Source organism: Octodon degus, unplaced genomic scaffold, assembly GCF_000260255.1.
Source record: "Octodon degus isolate 3935 unplaced genomic scaffold, OctDeg1.0 scaffold00037, whole genome shotgun sequence".
NCBI lineage: Eukaryota > Metazoa > Chordata > Mammalia > Rodentia > Octodontidae > Octodon > Octodon degus.
The window spans coordinates 9053464-9062949 of record NW_004524613.1 but is presented as its reverse complement, the minus strand read 5'-3'; the positions used below and the strand labels follow the sequence as shown (position 1 = coordinate 9062949).

At 47.7% G+C, this 9486-nt stretch overlaps 1 long non-coding RNA gene and 2 other non-coding genes across 3 annotated transcripts in view; all 3 read left to right on the top strand.

Annotated features, from left to right (window-relative positions):
- Nucleotides 1–9480, top strand: part of LOC111816658 — a 10862-nt gene extending 1382 nt beyond the window's left edge. Inside the window, exons 2-4 of the long non-coding RNA XR_002821009.1 lie at nucleotides 1360–1564; nucleotides 2454–2584; nucleotides 9321–9480. This is a non-coding gene — a long non-coding RNA (uncharacterized LOC111816658). The remainder of the gene's footprint in view (nucleotides 1–1359; nucleotides 1565–2453; nucleotides 2585–9320) is intronic.
- Nucleotides 2062–2195, top strand: LOC111816696. Its single transcript, XR_002821045.1, has one exon. It is a non-coding gene; the product is annotated as a small nucleolar RNA SNORA71 (small nucleolar RNA).
- LOC111816697 lies at nucleotides 4254–4386 on the top strand. The gene has a single exon (XR_002821046.1). It is a non-coding gene; the product is annotated as a small nucleolar RNA SNORA71 (small nucleolar RNA).
- Nucleotides 9481–9486: the final 6 nt, after the last annotated feature.

The window sequence follows — 9486 nt, the reverse complement described above, 5'->3', positions numbered from 1 at the left end:
AACTCTGTCTCTACTGTGAATTGAAGGGGAGTGGCTAAATCTTGCCTCTTAGCTACCTCATGCCTTGCAGATTCTCAGTGTGTGGCACTTACCAAACAAATGAAAAGCGAGATGGAAAGAAGAGAAGCCCGAGATGGAAAGAAGAGAAGCCCGCTGTTGCACTGTCATGGGCCTCAGCACTTTTTGGCACATTATGACCTACTTTGGAGCAAGGCAAATCCCCTGGCCCACCAAGGTAGACATTCACATGGACTATCCTTTTGGTGCTAGGAACAAAGCAGGTAGAGCAGGGTATAGATAACATAATCTCTAAACTGCCCCGTTCCCCAGAAAACAAATGGGCTATGCTGGCCTGTGTCATGTCAAGACTGCTTTATGGGGTGGCACATGCTTAACCTCTCCAAGAGGGTTCATTCAGTGTGCGGCTTCAGGGCCAGTGCAGATTAATCTGCTTGTACATAGGATGAAACTGAAGCTGTCCCTGAGTAGTCTTCTCTTTAAATGACCATGTAACTGAGACAGTAGGACACTGCTAAGGCGATTAGGCCAATTTCTGTGATGTGTTTACCACTACTAGCATCTCCCTGTACTACCCAGGACGGGTTTGACTTGTGACTTAGGTGGCGTACCTGAGGTTGTTTACTGCAGAGGGGCATGGAGGCATCTCCATCCTGCCAGGAAGCAGCTGGACCATGTTGCTCACGGGGAGAAGTGTGTCCTCTGGGGATTTTCCACATCTAGGAAGTAGATGGAGAGACGTGAAGGCAGCTGCATCTGGTTCCCAGTTCGATGCATCTGGCTCTTGCTGTGCCCACTTGAGTTCCAGGGTCTTACAGGACTCTGTTCCCTCCTCTGGTGTACGGTCAGCAGAACATCTAAATGAAATGCCAGAAAGGTTTTGGCATGGTACGCATCTGTGCCCAAGGGCCCATCACTTCACTGTCATATCCTAGCTGGGTGAACCGCCCACATCCTTGATTTTCTCGTCAGGAAACTAGGGAGTAAAGTGGTGATTTTTCTTAGGATTTACATTGTTCTGTCACCTTTCTTACTTGGGGGATCTTCCCTTTGCTTCTCTTGGGTGAGGCAGGTTAAGTTTACGCAGAAAAGGGTGGCAGCTGCTAGGTCCTGTGCTCTGTCCTGCTGTCTTGGCTCAGGCCATGTTGCAGGTGTCTGGCCAGCATTTTCAGTATCCTTTTCCATTCCTTGTTCAGAGTGATTGTAGGCTGTCTTTGGGAATTCAGGAAAAGCCATGGGACTGTATCATGTGCGGCGCTCCATTCTTGTTTGTTTGTTTGTTTGTTTTTTTTTTTGGCGGTACTGGGGATTGAACTGGGTTCCGTTCTTGTCTTTCCAAAGGCAGTAACCTCAGCATGTGCGAGTCAAGCTGTCAGTGCGTTCACTGCATGACTGATTCCTGTTGGTGATTGGCTGGTTTCCTGGACATGCTGTAAACAGTGTTGAACGAGCTGATCACATGCTGGCTTCTCGTCACCTGCAAGAGGGTCATGTGTGCTGAAGATGTGTGGGCGGTGTCCTCGGGGCAAACATGGTGAAGTCTCCAGTAAGTGGTGGTGTGCTTGGTTTTCTTGTATTGACGTTTACTGTAGGAGTCTGGGATTTAGGTGCTGCAGAGTGGGGAGTGAGTATAAGGTCAGGGCTGCTCCCTCTACTTCTAGTTCTGTGCCTTTGGTACAGGAGAGTTGAGCCCTCTATACATGGCTACTGCAGAGAAAGTGCTTCCCGATGTGGGTTTGGGCATGCCCTAGGGAGGCTCTGTGCTGTTAAGTGGAAAGCGGCAGTGTACTGGAATGGATGTGGGGCTACCTGGAGACCAAGTTCGTATGCAGTGAGCAGCCCTCTGGTCTTCAGTTATCACTCAGCCCCAGTCTCTGAGTTCACCAATGCTCAGCCATTCTGACAGCATTCGCCTTCTCAGTTCTTCGTTGGGAGTACCAGCTGACCTCTATGAGTCGCGAAGCAGCTTCTGTCGTCCCAGTTCAGCCATTTCCTGGAGTGCTGGCCATGGCTTCTGTTCAGCTTACCTTCTGCCCATTTCTACCCTGTATTCGAAAGTGATTGTGGGCTGTCTGTGCCCTGGTCATTGATACTGCAGGAAGAGGAACTGCTGAAAGCCTTTCCCCGTGTTTGGAAGGTCTACTCCTGTCCTTGCCAGACCCTGGAGCTTTCCTACACTTCCTACTTACCTTTTAGGTGCCTCCTGGCATCATCCACTTGAGTAAGTTGCTCTTCTCTCTGGCCTGGAGCAGGTTTCTGTGCCATTTTGAGAGCAAGTGGAAGCCTGCAGCTAACCAGAAGATAGGCTGGGCTGGGTGTGGCACCTTGACGCTAGCCTAATCCTCTGAGCTTCTCCATCTCTCACCCACCCCCCACCTTCGTCAGCACTAATCAGACTGGGTGGGAATGGTTGCCTTGCTTGTCTCCTCCCCTAGGTCTGTGCCAGATGCTGCCAGAGAAACAGCATATTCAAGCCTGAGATGGCCCCAACGTTCCTTAGATTATAACATTTAATAACAGTTGAATAAAACAGACGCATCATGCTTAGATCTTCAGTCTCATAGAGGTAAGCTGCTTTTTCCATTCTTAAAAGATACAACTTCAGGTGGTGGTAATACAGTTAAGTCAAGACTTGGGAGCCATTGTTTACAGAGGAGGGACTTGGTTTAGTGTCACACAAGAGAATGTCAGACTGGGAGCTCTCAGGTCAGGTCTCTGGTCCATTCTCAGGTTTGGCTTTTTTTTCTGGTGGAACTGGGGATTGAACTCAGGCCTTTGCACTTGCCAGGCAAGCACTTACTCTACTGAGCTACCTCCCCAGCCCCAGGTACGGCCTTTTGTACCCTGGGAGGTCAGGTTCTTTTTCTCTGGTTAGTAATGTAGGGGGTGATGAGGACGGGATGAAGGATGATACATGGATCCCCAGATCTCCCTTTTCTGGGACACCTAAATTGAATGAAGATTTGAGAGACGGAGAAGATCTTTACAGAGGGTCAGAGGACTTCTCTAAAATAGAGCCCTGAGCTGACTCAAACATGTAGATTTATTGAGGAATAACAGAAGCAGTGTTCTGCTGAACACCTCTGCTGAGATTTGTTTCAGGTTACTGAATTACTTTTATCTGCTTATTCCCTTGTGAGCTTCCTTGTAAGGCCCATCTCTGTTTGGGTTGGCAGAATACAGTGTCCTCAAGATGTTCTGGCTCCTTGGAGTTAGTAGTGCTGCCTCCCCCATTCCCCAGCAGATGGGGTGTTACAAGGAACTCTACAGCCTGGCTGCCCACATGGTTTGTTTCAATTTTTAAGACAAGGTCTCATTATATAGTCCAAGCTGGCCTTGAACTCAAAGCTGTCCTTCCTCAGCCTCCTGGGTGCTGGAATTACAGGTGTGCGCCACTACAGCAGGTACCACGTGTCTTAGGGGCACTCGAAGGACACAACATCTCTCTTCAGACACATGCTGGTACAGTGTTCGGGTATTTTCCTGTGTTGTAGCGGCAGCAAGCTGTAACAGGAAGTGGCATCAGGGCTGGGGAGATGGCTCAGTAGAATAGGTGCTTGTCTGGCAAGCGCAAGGGCCTGAGTTCAATCCCTAAAAAAAAAAAAAAGAAAGTGGCATGAAAGACACCCATACATACCTTTCTCTTAATCCTTCCTCTGCCACCATCCGGCTCTGATTGTCACTGCTGTACTTGTGTCCAGTAGTCAGGACATGCGGCTGGATAAGGGAAGAAAGACTGAAGGTCTAGCCTAGAGAAATGGATACAGACTTCCCAAGCTCTTCCTCCCTCACAGTTATGTGGAACTCATATGGAAACACATCCATGAGGTGTGCCCAGAGATCCAGTTAGAGACTTGGTACCACGGCCTTTACTGAGGGCTGGTGGTGCAGCTGCCTTTTGCCTTGCATGTATACAAGTCTAGACTCAGGAGGAAGGCAGGTGTTCAGCCCAAGCCATGTTATTTGCAGAGTCTGGGCCTAGGGAGCTGCTATGACCAGTTAGCTGCTGAAAGCCAGGTTTCAGACCCCAGTTGTGGACCAGTTTCCTGATGGGGAAAGCAAAACTGTGACATGAATTTGTAGACATGACCATGTGTTCCTATTTTTTTCTTATTGTCAGAAGTGTCTTGTTTGACTCTCAATGTGGCAGTTGCAGGATCCTGAGCTCTGGTCCATTTGGACCAGGCATCTGGCACCAGGCTCCCGTCCATCTTGGCCCTCCTTGCCCCTTTCTACCCTGTATTCGAAAGTGATCATGGGCTGGCTGTGCCCCGGTCATTGATAGTGCAGGGAGAGAAATATTGAAAGACGTTTTCCCCGTGTTTGGAGGGTCCATCTGTCCCTTCTGAACCCTGGAGCTTTCCCACACTCCTCTTGTGCCAACCTCTCCGGAATACAAGACTTACTGGGCTGCCACAGGAGTCAGCACCACAGCACACTGTGCTGGGATCTTTCTTACCTTGTGTTGTTTTCAGAAAGCAGGGTGTCTATATATTGAGGTGTTGCCCAACAGAGTTCAGTGCTGGTGAGGCCTGGGTCAGGATTACAGAGCTCAGCCTGTTCATGGAAACATTGTTTCAGGAGTCACAGTGAAGAATGCATGCATGTAACAGTAGAGTTAGGATAAGTGCAATGTTAGTGTATGCAGTGATTCCAAAGTTTTTCCAGAGAGCAGCTTCTTGGAGGTGGTGTGTTGGAGCGGGTGTCTAAAGTACTCCAAAATAGGAGGCACAGTGCAGATGTGGACTAGGGAAGCTGGGACTGCAGGTGGGAGACTCAGACTGGTGCGAACAAGGCTGGGTGAATGTGGGAGAATATGTGTTAGGGATAGGTATGGGTAGCATATAGATCATTGGTGTGTAATTCAGAGCCCTTAGGTGTGTTGGTGAGAATGGGAGGACACATGAGTGCCGGGGAGCCTACTCGGTTCTGAGGTGGGAAACACTTTCATACTTCCCAAGGGTACAGCTCCTAAGTGTTTTTGCATACCCCTTTGGGGTATGCATTGGTATTACTCACTGGCCACTGTTGTCAACTGCTTACTTCTCTGCCATTTCTCCTGACTTTTAGGGATCCCCTTACGATATCTGGTTCCTGGAGGAGTGGGTGAGGTCCTCAGATCAGAAGGAAACTAGAGCCAGGCATGGAGGTTCATGCCTGTAATCCCAGCACTTGAGGAGCTGGGATAGTCTCGCCACAAGTTTGAGACCAGCTTAAAATATATAGTAAGACTCTGTCTCTACAAAAGCAAAGAAAAAAAGAATGAAACTAGAAGCTGCTCATGGTGTCACACCTACAACTGCAGGTACTTGGGAGATTGAGGCAGGATTACAAGTTTAAGGCCATCCTTGGCAATTTAGTAAGACCCTGTCTCAAAAAGCTGGGAGTGTCAGTGGTAGTGTGAGGCCTTGGACTCTGTCTCAGTCCTCTGCTTAAAAAAAAAAAAAGTGGAGGGGTGAGTTGCTTAATTAAACTTCTAAACTTCTCAAGTTGACACAATGAGCAGACATCCTGGAGTGGTAAGGGCATGTCCTCTTGGAGTGTGAGATGTGAAGAAGAATGCTACAGTGAATGTGAGTCCATGTCTTTCTGCAGCAGTGGTGCCCTCCTTTCGGTGTATACTAAGAAGAGGGGTTTCTGGGTTCCAGCCCCCTATTGGCGTACATGATAAGCAACAGCTGGGTCATAGCTGGTACTGGAATGTGGATGTCATTCCTGTCGCAGACAGTGTGCAGACCCTTCCTCAGTTAGGTTTTTTTGTTCTGGAAATAGCAGTGTGGCTGCAGAGTGTTGAGGGTATGCCAGCACTTGCAGGATGCTGTGGTGTGCCAGCCACATGCCAGGTACACTCTGGGTGGGTGACCTTGTGCTGAGACTACACATGGATGTGTTATCTGTGTACCCTGCAGCTAAGATTTTTGGACTATTTTTTATTTATTTATTTTTTATTTTAGGGAGGGGTCTACATGGTGTTCAGGGTCTCACTACTAGATTGGACTTTTAGTGATCCGCCTGTTTACAGCCTCCCAAGAGCTGTGATTATAGTCACACATCACAACACCCAGTTTCAATTGCTGTCTCAATGTGCCCCGGGGACGGGGCCAGCATGGCAGGCCTGGGGATTGAATCCTAGGCCCTTGTGCCTGCTTGTAGGCGCTTTAATCCACTGAGCTATTTGGCTGGCCCTTTTTGGGTTATTCTTTTGCAATATTGTTTTGTTTTGTATTCTGTAACCAGATATACCCAGGGTTTTTATGCTATGAAAGTCTTGACTTCTGTGTTCTGCAGGTCGTAGTGGTAGGTAGCTGGTGCTGCTGGGCTGTTCTCCCCTGACTCAGGCTGTCAGGTCATTCTCCTGGCCCCTGGCACCAGCCTCCCTGTCTTCCTAGCTCTTCCACCCTTTTCTGCTCCTGTATCCTGTTGGTCTGCCTGTGCCTCAGTTATTGGCACTGCAGGGAGGAGAACGCTGAAAGACATTTTCCTCATTTGGAGTGGCCTCCCATCGCCCCCAGACTCTGGCACTGCCAACCTTTAGACCTTGTGCCTTCATTAGCCACTGGACCAGCTTCCTGACTTGATAGATAATTTGTCTCTTCAAATTAGGGATCCTTGAGAATAAAAGTTTGTACTAGTATGTGTAGACAAGATGTCATGTCTGCATCTTGTCCTCTGAATAACTACTATGAAGACAACAATATGCAATGTATTAATTATTGTAAACTTCCTACTAACTTGTTTTGAAACTTGAATTGCTATTTTTTCTCATTAAAATGAATAAAAGTTATATAAAATAAAAAAATGGAATTTAAAAAAACAAATTAAAGATCTTTTTGTCAGACTCTAGTCTGCATTTCCATTTAGACTCTTAACTATTACAACAAATTCTGGCAGCACTGTAGGACATACGTGAGAATTGTAAATTGTAGAATCTACTGTATGACATTTGTAGGAGTAGAGGACAATCCAGATAATGCATTTTTTCTCTTATTTTATTTTATTTTGTTGGCAGTACCAGGGATTGAACTCAGGACGTTGCACTTGCCAGGCAGGTGCTTGTGCCACTGAACTGTATCCCCAGCCACCAAGATAATGCATTTTTTAAGACTGCCATAGTTTAAATGTTCATTTGTGTGTCTTTGCTCCTTTATTATACTCCTCTGCACTAATAATTGTTAATGCATGTTAACCAGCTGAGTAATACCATTTGTCTGTCTTGTCTGTCTCGTTGCTTCTCTTTCTTCTTTCTTTCTTTCTTTCTTTCTTTCTTTCTTTCTTTCTTTCTTTCTTTCTTTCTTTCTTTCTTTCTTTCTTTCTTTCTTGACTTTTTGAGACAGAGGTCTCCCGGTGCAGTTCAGGCTGGCCTTCAGCTAGCTTTGTAGCCCAGGCTTGTCTCAAACTTGTAGCAATCCTCCTGAGTGCTAGGGTTACAGGTGTGTGCCACCATGCTCAGCCCTTTTTTTCTTTTCTTTTCTTTTTTTTTTTTTTTTGAGGCATTTACTTTGTGGTAGTTCAGACTAGTTGAGAATTTAGTAATCCTCCTGCCTCAGCTTCCCCAGTGCTGGGATTACACATGCATACATTTGTATTCTTTTTTTTTTGTTCCTCGAATGCCTTCAGGGCACTTTTGGCCAGCGGGAGAGTTGTGAGGTTCGAACTCCAGCAACCTGAGGCTGACAGCTTTGTGGAAGCAGCCGCTTAAAGGACTGAGCTAGGGCCAGGCCCCCACATACCATTGTATTCTGTTTCCCAGGACAGTTCCTCTATTTCACTGCCCCCTTAATTTTGAGAGGCCTTGCTAATGGACTGAGGCTAGCCTTGGACTGTGATTACACTCATGGGCCACTTTGCAGTCTGTGGTCCTTGTACACTGCTTCTCCAGGAGCCTTCCTTCTTGCTCCAGTTGTGTTCCTTGTCCTGAGGCTGCACAGTTCAACCAGGCACGGAGAGTTAGTGGACAGTAGTGGCCCTTTTATTTATTTATAAAATTAATTTATTGTGTGTGTGGCCAGCTCAGCCCACCAGGGGGTGGGGCTGGCTGGCATGTGGCGCTGGGAGATTGAACCGTGGTCCCTGTGCTTTGCTAAGCTTGTTCTAAGAAGGTGCTTTAGACCACTGAGCCATCTCACCAGCCCCGGCCCTTTTATAAAGTTATCGTGTAAGCCAGGCCTGATGGCACATGCCTACAATCCTAGCACTTGGGAGGCTGCAGCAGGAGGATTGCTGTGAATTTGAGGCTGGCTTGGGCTACACAGTAATTTCTTTCTTTTCTTTTTGTGGAACCGGGGATTGAACTCAGGCACTTGCACTTGCCAGGCAAGTGCTTATTCTACTGAGCCATCTCCCCGGGCCATTAATTTCAAAGCAAACATGAACTACACAAGAGAGACGTGCTTTAAAACAAAAAGTAGATAGATAGCAGGCCTGGTAATTGAAGGCTGGGTGTGGAGTCCTCTGAGCTGTGTGACTTGCTCTGTAATGACCTCAGACACTGATAACTTGTGTATTTGTTAAGTGGATCTGCGGTCCTGGCTTGCTGGCAGGCTAAGTGGGGAGGATCATAAGTTTAAAGTCAGCCTGGGAAACTTAGTAAGACTCTGTCTAAAAACGAAAGAAACAGCCCAGCAATATAACCCTTGCATGACATCCTGGATTCAATCCCTGCTACTGCCAAAATCCAAAATAAAGTTCCTGTGGGACTCAGTATTGTAGCCAGATCCATGGTGAGCCAGTTCCATTGCTCTGACTGAATTGCTTGAAAGGAAACCATTGTATTATGAAAACTTATTTTTCATTTTTTTATTAATTTATTTATGTGAGCGTGTGTGTGTGCGCGCGCGCGGCCAGCTCAGCCCACCAGGGGGCAGGGCTGGCTGGCATGTGGTGCTGGGGGATTGAACCGCGGTCCCTGTGCTTTGCTAAGCTTGTTCTAAGTAGGTGCTTTAGACCACTGAGCCATCTCACCAGCCCTGAAAACTTGTTTTTCTATTCTTAGAACTTCTAATGTGGAACACATAAACTGGAAGCTATCTGTTAGGAACTTCTGTGTGATGTCAGCTTGGGCTGGAGAAGGCGGTGCTGGAGCCCCAGTGCTTGTCTGCTTCAGCTCCTGGGGCTCAGGGTCTCACCAGAGATAGCCATGCAAGGCCCAAGTGTGGGGGAGCTCGGATCTGGGTGTGTTGCCATTTCTCCCAGTGATGGTAAGGTAGTGCGTGCCAGGGACCTGGAACTGCAGCTGGGAGCTCAGCAGTTTTGTATTTATGCAGATGGAGCTCTAAACCACTCTCTATCTTCCTTTTCTTTAGATCCCATTGGTGTTGTTCAGGGACTCGGGACAGAATGCAGAGTGAGGCCGCCACCTGAAGTGCGGTTGGCACTGGCTGTCCCTGCAGCCTGCTCAGAGCATCGTGGAACACAGCACGGAGTGGGGACTCAGACGAGGCGACGCCAGCCTGTTCCACCAGCCAGGCC